Source organism: Lepisma saccharinum, chromosome 7 (assembly GCF_977018435.1).
Source record: "Lepisma saccharinum chromosome 7, izLepSacc3.1, whole genome shotgun sequence".
Classification (NCBI taxonomy): Eukaryota; Metazoa; Arthropoda; class Insecta; order Zygentoma; family Lepismatidae; genus Lepisma; species Lepisma saccharinum.
Window position 1 is genome coordinate 7,219,714 of NC_139235.1, and position 12,343 is coordinate 7,232,056.

Below are 12,343 nucleotides of genomic sequence, written 5' to 3' on the forward strand. Positions count from 1 at the left end.
CGCTTTTCTGCCACTTTCGGCTAATCGCGTAGATGAGGACAAGTGATGATATGAAATTGATTAAGGGACGTCGGCAAAGGATTAAATGTAAATGCAAAGTTTGATTCAAGGCCATTTTATGCTCACATAGGCTAATCGGGACTGTGTAATGTGTCTCTGCTAGGGCTTCAACCCAAGACCATTTTATTATAAGGGGACAGCGTTACCACTGCGCCATGATTAACATTTATTATACAGGGTGTCTCAAAAGTAATAGCGCAAACTGACACAGGTGAAAGTACACGATAATAGAAGCAAAAAAGTCTCAGTAAACATTGGTCCTTAAACGAGCCGTTTTCGATATAATCGCGAATGTGTGATTACAAGCCGTCACTGACTTCATTGTTTGTAAAAGTCGTCCTAGTTACTAAAATGCTAATAATACAGTAAGAAAAGTAATTGGAGATCTCATTGCTAGGCTGTGTACTGATTGTATGAATCCTGTGTGATTACAACGCCACCTCTCGGAAATGTTCTGTTTTGTAAACAAAGAGCAAACGTCGGACCGCGCAAGGAGTAAAGCACTCGGTGTTTACAAAATTCAATCAGTGACGGCTTCTAACCGCACATTCGCACACATTATTAGCATTTTACCAACTAGGACGACGTTTACAAACAATGAAGTCAGTGGCGGCTTGTAATTGCACATTCGCGATTAAATCGAAAACGGCTCGTTTGCAGACCAATGTTTACTGAGACTTTTTTGCTTCTATTATCGTGTACTTTCACCTGTGTCAGTTTGCGCTCTTAATTATGAGACACCCTGTATACCCCAAGTTTGTGTTTGTGTGTGTGTGCGCATATAGGGCCCTCTGCTTAGACAAGTGGATAGTGCTCTTGCATTTGGTGTGAGTGGTTCCGGGTTCGATTCGCCATGGAAGATTCCAAAATTTCGGCGTTGACCCAGCATCGTGAGGACAAGACGTATAGTGGTGGGCTCTAGTCTCAGAAGCAAGAAAACAGCGGCGATGGGACTTGATGCACCGACCAGGGGACAACCAATGAAAACGCCGCTCTAGGAGACCTTGGTCTTTAGAGGGTTGTCACACCATGCAGTTTAATATGCTTAAGTTTATCGAGTGTTAACAGCGGCGGTGGCTAAGTCGCTAAGGCGTCTCACTACCTCGCCGTAAACCCACGTTCGATTTCCGAGCTGGTTGACTTCAGGTACGAATTTTTCCTGCAAAACTGCTCTGGAGTTCACCCAGCCTCTGGTACCTGCAGGAGGCCGGAGCGTGATGATGATCACATCATCTTCACAACGACCGATATCGTGAATGTATGGAGCACTGTAATATCGACATACAGATATAATTACTTCAATGCAACATGCCTAGAAGGGATTCACAATCTCTAGACAATTTGTGGAGGTGATGCGATCAGCATCACGTTCCTGCCACTTTTACCCACGGTGTTTCCCTTAAGTAGTGGGATTGATGCTATTATAAACCCAAAAATTGTACAAAAGAAGAGCTCAAATGATTAAACAGCCCGATTTGCCTACACTTAAAACTATGTCAAGAGGGGCATATGCCCCAATTCTTCAAGTGTGATATGCTCTTAATTTTAAGAATTCTGAATTCTAGTGTAGAAAAGAAGAATCCTCAACAGACAGATTTGCCTACACTTAAAACTATGCCAAGTTCCCATATGATCTTATTGTTTACAGTGTGTTTTTCTGTCAAAATCCCAGGAATCTTGAATTCTAGTGTAGAAATGATGAGCCCCCCCTCAGATTGATTCTAGAGGGGGCTGACTCAAACCCAGAAGCCTCTCGATTACTAAACCAAAAATACTTATATTCTCATGCTCTTCAACTTAGAGATCAATACATTAAGGCAAGGGCGGGCGTGCAAATTGCTTGCATGTTCTTTCTAATCTTGATCAATTCCATGTCCCGGCCAGCAATAAATTATGCACGCCTGGGAGATTATATCTGCTGGCATGCAAGAGATATAATCTACACTGTGCCCTTTCAGGGAAAATTGCATGCCATCCATCATGTCATTAACTCCAAGGGAAATTCTTAGTAAAGAGAATATTGCCCTCTTGTATGCTGTCATGCAAGCCTGAGCACAATTCTGGTTTTGTCTTGTTGTGTTAATATAAACCCGAGTGTGTAACTTACAGAATATTCATTGCATATTTCTGTGTTTGAGCTTTCCTGCAAATAGCAGAAGTGCTGTGTTTTTTGAGCTTTCCTGCAAATAGCAGAAGTGCTGTGTTTTTTGAGCTTTCCTGCAAATAGCAGAAGTGCTGTGTTTTTTTAGCTTTCCTGCAAATAGCAGAAGTGCTGTGTTTTTTGAGTTTGCCTGCAAATAGCAGAAGTGCTGTGTTTTTTGAGCTTTCCTGCAAATAGCAGAAGTGCTGTGTTTTTTGAGCTTTCCTGCAAATAGCAGAAGTGCTGTGTTTTTTGAGCTTTCCTGCAAATAGCAGAAGTGCTGTGTTTTTTGAGCTTTCCTGCAAATAGCAGAAGTGCTGTGTTTTTTGAGCTTTCCTGCAAATAGCAGAAGTGCTGTAGACATAGTTCCATGGTTTATATGTTTTATAATCAAAAGGCCCCCCAGGTTTCAAACCTGGTAGAGTGTGTGGGCCTCCCTGACGGCAAAATGTTGGTATTATTGCCTTGTAATCATGAGGCTTCTGTGTTTGAGTCGGACTTCTAGAATTCCTCTGTGACTCTCTCATTTCTTACATCATAAACATATGATTTTTCACCTATGAGAATAACACTACATATGGTGTCATCGGGGAGTGTATCATGGAATTCAGATAATTTTAATGTTTGTCCTGTCATTAACCACAACTTGTTTTCTTTTTGAAGTGTTGATGACAAACATGGGTCTCTGTGCTTTGAATTCATCTGGTGTGTAATACATGTCAGTATTGCCAGTAGTGACCCTTTTGTATGATGTAAATGCCTCATATAATTTAAGAAAATCATCCTTGGACATGTCTAAATTATAATTTTCTCTAGGAAATACCTCATTTCTGCCATTTTTAAGATATATGTTCTTGATGTTGCAGTTATCAAATTTACTTGAATTTTTTTCCTGATTATTGTGTCTTCCAGTCTGAAACAGTACCACCACAAAATCCGGCATGTCATATTGTATACTGGAGAATGAATTTGTAGCATCAAACTCATAATAAGTACCAGTGGCGGGCTTCTGTACACATTGATATGTATAAAATTGTAAAGGAATCTGTGGATTTTTAGAATATCTGCTTTGTATTTAAGAGCATAACTGGCCTCATATTCAACAACCGGGATTCTTAGCTCCATAGTCTGAATAATGCATTTGCCTTCATCAGGTAGGGTATTAGGCAGAGCTTCCCCTGTAGAGTTTAATGCACTGTACCTCATCAAAGCATTATTATCATTGGCAGCTCTTCTAAATGTAATTCTTAAACCACCCTTCCACATAATATCTTTGTAATCTGAGAAGAATCCTGGCAACAGGCGCATGGGGAACAGCACTGTGTGGTTTTTAGATAATATCTTATCACCAGCCTCAAATCCACCTATTTTGTAGTAAGAAGCCTCGGTCTTGGATAATTTTAGTGTGGCCAAAGCTGTGGAGGTAATGCCGGGATAATCTACTCTGTTTATAACAACACCATGCTTTCTGATCTCAATTTCAGAGAATAGATGCGGCACAAAATTGTCGACCAATCTTATATTTGAATTTGCCGGATAATCTGTACCATCGAGCTTTACAACATCAAATTTGATGTATAGATCTGCTCTGTGGGGGTGTATAAAGCCATCCCCTACATCAAGATCAACCTCAATCTCTGTGTTGGGTTGATTTAAATTTGCAAATGTCCTCCTGTTTGGGGGGAATGATTGTAGCTCATAACTCTCAATATTTTCCATTTTTTTTGTATGTATTTTTATTTAAATATTAATCTCTATGATAGCAGTTGTTGTGGCTCCAGCAAAATCAACTAATTCTTCTTTTTCATTAGTGACCATCAATTCAATGTAGTCTATTCTGTTGTGGCACACAGGAAAATATAATGTTGGGGATGGATTGTAGATGATGGGCTCCATAAATTCAGAGTTAGGTTTAAATGTTGCAATGATGCCAGTTTGTTTGTGAGTGCCAATGCCATTTGATTTGGTGATCATACCCTCAGCCACATTACAGTGAATATTCAGAGTCTCTATGGCTAAGAATTTAGGTATATTATAGCAGTGTGTTTGATGGCTGGTTCAAGTTTTGTGTTGTTCTCAAATCCTAATAGTTCTCCTATAGTACCCAGATCCACTGTTTCTGTAGCAGATACAATCTCTACTCTGTGAGTGACAGAATTTTGAGTTAATACTATACCTCTGGGTAATTGAGCATTTAGAGTGGACAGATTATACTGCCCTGGAGTGATGACAATTTTTTGATCCCCTACTGTAATTGTGTTGTTGTGGTGTGTAATATTAGGGATTAAGTACATGCCATAAAATGCTCTGAGAGCTATTGTTTTGGGATACACTATGTCATCATGTAATCTAAGTTTCAATATTGAATTTTGGCTGGTGAGATGGAATACCCCCATGATGTTTCAGATACCACAGGGCTTTTTGAAAATTTTCAATTGATGGTTTATTTATTTGAGACAGATATCTAAGAACAGATAAACACAAATGTCCGCAATTAACATCTTTGAAATTTTGAACACGGGCATTATTGTAATAAAGATTAGCTGAATTTAGATATTTTATTAAATTTTCAGGTGGAACACCTCCAAATGAATCAAACACAAATGCCTCATCTTTTAAATATTTAAGATAACAGATCCAGTGAGTGCCCTGATTTTTGTACTTATCCAAATTAACAATGCCACACTCTTTGTTGAGTGGTTGTTCTGGCAAAGAATCAGACATGTACACACCTCTAAAATGTTTGATGCCCAGTGGCTTGATTAAAGCTTCAATATCTTGGTTTGTAAGCGGCTCTTGTTTTTTTTAAACTTATTCATGGCTCTCTTAACACCTTTGCCTTGTTTCTCCATGGCCAGGTTATGGCGCCTCTGCTCATCTAATTCTGCCCTATTCTTCTTGGCATCTATTACTGTTTTTGCTATGGCAGCTGATCCCCCAGCCAAGCTCCCAACAGCCCCGAGAGCAGCTAAGATGGCAGGGATAGTAAATATGAATCCCCCCACATGTGATTTTTTTCTTGATTGCTGTAATTTTTTTAATTGGGGGGTACTAAGTAACAATTTCATACCATGGCCCTTGGCAAGACAAGAGCTTTTCTTCTTGCGCTGCTTTTTGGTTAAAAGACTATCAATAGTTTTAAGAGATTTAAGACCTGAATAAGGTATTTGATGCATAACACCCTTGGCCCTCATTGTAGGTTTATTATATACATATTCACAAACCCCACCCCAATTTTTGTTTGGTATTCATAGCTATGGTGGTCCCCAATGCTGCTATTTTTTCACTTAAAGAAGCATCTTTGCTTACAAATCTACCAAATGCAGCCTCTTCTAATTTCTTGTCTGCAACATGTCTCTTGCCAAGATCAGAATGTGTGTTGTATGCTATGTCATGGTCTCTACAAGCAGCATCTAGGGGATTAACACCAGGATCACCTCTGTTTAATCTATGGTCCAATTTTGTGCCTGGACCACAATACTGATAGCCTGGAATGTGTAGTTCAAATGGCAGCTTGTTTATAATGTCATTAACAAGCCCCCGACCCTCAGAAATATTCCAAAATTTAGGTGGTAGAGTATTAATAATTTTTATAAGATATCCAATCCCCTTAGTGTCATTCACTATAAAATTAGACAATTTTGTGCTTATCATGTCCATAATTCCAACCTTTTCATTGTAAAAATTGTGGTTGCCAGCATTTTCCTCCCCAGCTATCACCAATAACCTATCTACAAGTTTCCTGACATCATCAACCCACACAAATTCTTTGGGCAGGGTGTTGTAATGTTTGATTCCACTGCCAGTCTTGATCTGTGACCATATGGACTTGATTAAGTTGTTATATTTTGCTCCACTGCTAGACTTGACTCTTTTTTGTGTGGGATCATTGTTCTGGTATAGAGCATCTGATTTTATTAATATTTCTTTGTAATACTCATAATCTTGATCTGTATAGCTGCCAGGTCTCTTCCTAGTCATCAGTTCCCACAATCCAGGTGTTCCAGGATACTTAACAAAAGCACCTTTTTCTCCAAGATGAGATTCTGAATATACAATCAGATCATCTCCCATAAATGTTACTCTGAAATTGCCAATTCTATGTATGATGCTACCATCACGCTCTGTGTCAGCATATAAGCCAAAGACCTCATCTTTGTTGTCTTTAGGTGTGCTTAAATATTTTTGAGCAAGAAGACCCAATTCAATAGGATCCTGAGTAGCTTCAATTCTTCGAGGACCAACAGGACTAGGTGTATGAATACTGGAAAGTGGGGTGAATGGATAATCTAATATGTTTCTTGCAGCTACAGGTACAAGCTCTGTGATCAAATTTTGATTTTGCTCTGTAACAGTTTTGATATTTTTACCTAATTCACCAATATCATCAATAATAGGCTGTTCTGTGCGCTTGTGTTGCTCATAAAAACCTCGGTTCTCTGATTTCCATCCCTTAAATCTTTTTACAAGATAATCTCTTAATTTAAGATCATCAATCATTGGCCTTTTCATGGTTATTTATTTATGTTTCAATGTCTAGAAAATTGTTGATTTTATTTCTATATTTACCACTATTGGGTTTTCTTGTCATATCAATTGTGACAAACCCATAACTGTCCTGGTTCCAGCACCTACTGCAAATCTTAGAAAAATCATTGTAGCTCAGGTCCCCACCTACATATTCATCATGTATATGTTTGAGGTTGGTATGGTCTTGATGAAACACACATATAAAATTGCTGTTGTCTCGGATCAGCTGCTTCGGAATTTTAGAAAAAGTCTGTGCCAGATAGAAGCAATCAATGTTTTTGTGCCGGCCCTGTGTAAAGAAATTTCTAACCTTGTTTTAATTATCCAGTATAATGTAATCAAACACAACAACAGAATTATCGAGACATTCATGGAGTGGCTTAACATCTGGTTCAAAAGTGGCAATATCCAATCCATCATATAGCTTCATCAGCTGCTGATATTTTAATTGTTCCAAGCTCTTAGAGAAGACATACAAGTGGCTGTTTTTCCAGTCTAACCAGTTGGGTGCCAATAAAAAATTATCAATCATTAGTGTAGTTTTACCACAAGCCGATGGCCCAACAATAAGACACCTAATATTATCAGGTAGCAATTTTCCATTTCTCTTATTCTGCTGTTCAGGTTCTGGCAGCCTCTTTATAACATCCCAGGTGTTCATATTATCACTTTGTCTGCATCGATCCAGCTGTGTTCTGGAAGTCCTAGCCATTTGACAAATAACTTGTTGCCTTTTCTGCGGATGATTTTTTCTATGAGATATGTGTCAGGCTGTTTAGTTTTGTTGAGTTCTTCTTCATAGAACCTGCCTTTGAGAATTTCTCCTCGGTGATCTTTTATTATATATGTGTTAAGGGTCCCAGGTTTAACTTGAACCACTGTAAATAATTCAGTGCTCCAGTTTCTTGTAAAACCTCTTTTGAATAAGTGCTTATATTTACTGATTCTTACTTGATCACCAATCTTGTATTTGGCTTTTCTTGTTGTTGGCTGGTATCTAGGATAATAAACAGTGCTGATCAATTTTTGCTCATCAGATGAAGTTACTTCAGAGGGTTCCATGTTGATTGTGGAATGGACAGAGTTGTTATATTTATGTAGAAGTTCTGGAAGAATACTGAACCATTTATAATTACCTTGAAGTGTAAATTGTTTATACGTAAGATTTTTTAGGGTTTTGTTGAATCTCTCTACAATTGAGGCCTTGAGATCACTGTAACTCGAATAATGTTGTATTGACTGGCTTTTAATAAATTGTTGAAACACTGAATTATAAAATTCTTTGCCATTATCTGTTTGCAAATAGCGCGGTGATCTTCCACTCTGATTGATGATTGTTCTGATGGCTTCTGTAACACATTTTCCAGTCTTGGATTTGAGTGGCACAGCCCAGGCAAATTTTGAAAATGTGTCTATTACAGTGAGTAGATACTTGTAGCCCTTGTTGATTTTGTCTAAGTTTTTCAGCTGTCCACTTGCCATCTCAATCAAGTCGCTCTGCCATAAATCATCTATGCCTTTTGTGACTACTGGCAGTCTCTTATAATTATGTCGGGCTTGTCTGTGTAATTCATCAACAATAATTTGTCTAGTATAATATGAAAACAAGAATATTGCAACTATGGGGTGTTCAGCAGCTGATACTACAGGATTTTCTAAATATAATTTGTCTCCTATTTGTATATGAAATTCCAGAGAGCCATCATCTTCAACATAAGATGTTTCTAATGTATTGGGGTCTGTAAAATCCTCCAATTCTACACTGGTGATTTTTGCTTTGTTATCAGCATTTGTTATTGATAAGGTAGGGTAGTGGTGTGCCTGTGGTTGAAGCCAATATTTGATCTTGATTGGTCTAAGTGTGCCCCCAACAAAAAACTGGTAATAAAATTGTGCAGGGGATAGCATATATATTTTGCCTCCTGGTGTAAATGGTGAATCATATTCTTTGTTGGGGATGCTGTACAATTCAAGAATTACTGTATGTTTAGGATTCTCGATTATGCCTGTTATTTCTTTTTCTGCTGTAAGCAATCTGCTTGTTACAGATTCAAGGTGCTCATTGATGGTCCTAACAACATCATCATGGCCTGGCTTGATTTTTATGTCCACAACAAGTTTCTTGTATTGTTGCACAATTTCTTGTAGCTGGGTGGCAAAAACAGACAAAGCATTTGCTTGATTGGATTCCATGGTCCCTAGCTGTTGCTTGATATTAGCTACAATTTGCTGTAAATTTTCAACAACTGCCAATTTTGAATTTTGAGCTGTAAGATCATGGACCTGTCTTCTGATATCCTCAAACAGGGCATGCAGTTCATTAATATGTTGATTAGTTGGTAGAGTAGCCACTGTCTGAGTAAGTTGTTTGATCTCTGCCTGGATATTCTTGATATCTTCTGATTTCAATATGCGATTCACTGCCCTCTTAATATTTTTAAGTTCCTGTGATGTAGGAAGATTTGATACAGTATTTTGCAAAGATTCAAGTGCCAATTTCACATTGTTTAATTCAGAAGCATCAGCCACACCACGCATAGCATCTTGGAGCAGGGCTATATCTGCTTGAGAGGGTGTTGATTGTTGTAAAATTTCAAGCTTTGTTTGGATATCATCAATCAAATGATGAAAATGAGATAGCTCAGATTGAGGTTTTCAAGCTTTGTGATCTGTTGCTGGACACTGACAAGGGTATCTACAATCCCAGGCAATCGGGATTCTAGAGTTTCTTGTACATTTGCCAAATCAATTTGCACTGCTGCTATTGTACCCTCAAGATGGGTTATGGTACTTTGAATTTTTCCAAAATCTTCATATGTTTCAAGTTGCAGCTTAATATTGGCAACACTCCGAGTTATTGCACTCAAAGCATCAGAAGATGGCTAGTTGTTCATAAAATTTTCAAGTGTCTCAATTTTTTCTTTAACCTCGGCTATGGCATTGTTCAAGGGGTCCAGATTAGGTATCTGGAGTGACTGAATCTGTTCCTTTAGAGTGGAAATCACTAGATCAAAATCTTCTTGTGATTTTATGCTTTTGACAATTGTTTGGAGCTGTGCCTGGACATTATTTATTTGCTCTTCCAATTGTTGTTTCAATTGCTCAGAGTTGGTGGCCTGGGTCTTAAATTTGGCTTGAAGAGCTGCTACAACTTCTTCTAAACTTTGAAAATTATCCAATGTGGCCAAATCAGTATATTTCTGAAGCAACAATTTGAGTTCAGAATCAATTTTAAGAAGAGGGTCCATGCATTGTGATTGCAAATTTGTAATTTCTAATTGAAGACTGGCATTGAGTGTGGTTTGTAAAGCTTGTAAATCACTTCTTAATTTTTTTACTCTGACATCAAGCATCAGAATCTCATCACTGTGATCTTCATGTCTTGTATGGCCAAATATATCATTAGACATTTTTGTTTTAGCGGTTATTTATTATTGAATATCTAATTCTTAATTCTATAAAAAAAGGTATAAGTTTGTCATATGATCCCGGGACCTCAATATATAAGCAGTCACCAGCAGAAACAGTATAAACAGTGCCAGAAATCATGTTTGAGTGCTTAATTCTATAAATATTTCTCCCTACTGAAATTTTGACATCACCCTCAGGGGTTGTAATAAATTGTAATTGACCACCTACAGGTAATTGGTAATGATTTAAATTATTGTTAAATATGTACAATATTTTACCTGTTTCATCATCAACATCTGTAAGTATGCTGTTCAGATGAATAATTAACAAAGCACTTAGTTTAGATATTATATCAGAAGAGGGTTGTGGTGTTGGCAGGTCCATAATAGCCTGTTTTTTGAACCCAAATAAGTTCATAGGCATGTTTATTTATTTCAAATCATGCTCTGTAATTGGGCATTGATTACCACTTCTCAAATAACAATGACCCCATGGTAGAGTATGTATGCCACATGACAAAATACATCTCTTATCATCATGTGGGTCCAGAGCCACTTTTCTTACAATATTGCAAGTCAACAAGTGATCCACACTCTGAATTCTGGATTCTGATGTTCTGATTGTGCTACATGATTTGAGGCAATTTTTGTAATCTTCAAATTCAAGCTCTTTGTCTACAGTCACTCTGCCAATGCCCTTGGCCTTTTTGGCAACAACACCACTACATGTTTCAAAGCTGTACATCTTGGCCCTTAACCCAGCAAATGCCACAATAACATCACCAAGTGTCTCATCTTTTAACTTGCCAGGCACCTTTTTGTTGTGGGGTTGAATCCTTGTATGTTCACTGCTATCAAAATATTCAAGCAATTCAGGCTGTGACATATCTTGATAAACATCTTCTGTCTGAATATCAAGAACAAAACTATCTGTGTCCATGTACATCAATTTTACACGATCCTTATAAAAAGGCTTCAACACATCATAATACAATTTTAACATGTGTAATTTGGCCAATTCCAATATCACAGCCCCTACATAAATAGGTTTATCAAACTTAATCTTTGTTTTTTTCATGTTGAAAAGTGCCATATTTTCATCATAAATTCTTCTGTAGTTGAAATTAGGCTTTGCAATCAATTTTTTGCTCAGGCTGGGGTCAGTAATTATTTTAACATCAGTATGTTTTCTGGCATTTTCAATAGTTTTGCCATACACAGAATTGACCATCAATTTAAACAAGGCCTTATCAAATTGGCTCATTGCAGATGTTCGAAGCTCTGTGTTTGTATCAATATATGGCTTCAACCATCTTGAGTGCCTGAACCTCAAAACTTTGCCAACTTTGCTCACTTGAACACCATGATTCATCAGGAACAGGAGGTTTTTGTAATATATGACATAATCCTGTTTTGGCTCCAGTGTCATCATCAATTTCTTCTGTTTAGAGCCAGGTGAGCACTTAACCTCAGGAATTGGGGGCAGATCAGAAAATATGTTGTGTAAATTATCTGGAATTGTCAGATCAACCTCTAAGAAGAGGCCATAGTCACTGTCATCAAAATCCTTAAGATCTTCAATATTGAAATCTTCAACCCACTCAAGCCCTGCATATGGCAGTTTATCCATCATAGCATAACCATAGAGGCTGTTGGCATCTACATACAGTATATAATTTGATGGCAGTGCTGGATCATAATCAGGAATATATTTGTTATTTGCTCTGGCATATCTCTGAGAGCATTGCACCATGCCTCCTCTTATACATTGCTCCATAAACAGATACATGTTCTGATCCTGGATCAGATCCAATTGCATTTTAGTATTCAAAAACATTGCAGACCATGCTAGGCCTGGCGCACTGTAAAAATACATTGGATCCAGCTTATAATTTTGCATGGAAGATTTTCTGAATGCTTGAAGTATATCAGCTAAGAGAGTGACATCAAGTTTTAAATATGCTTTGTGATAATCACCAAATGTCTGGCATTTTAAATTGTTCCACATCTACTGGGCATAGTGATAATCATCATCAGTGATTCCAGATGCTCTGATTTTGCTGTAAAACTCTTGTTGTGGTGGCAGAGAACACTCATCAAATTTAGAAAAATCTGTAACATAGTCATATGGATATACACCCTTCCGCCTAATTAATTTCAGGTCCTGATTTGGAAACATGGCACATGTGATTTTGAATTGATC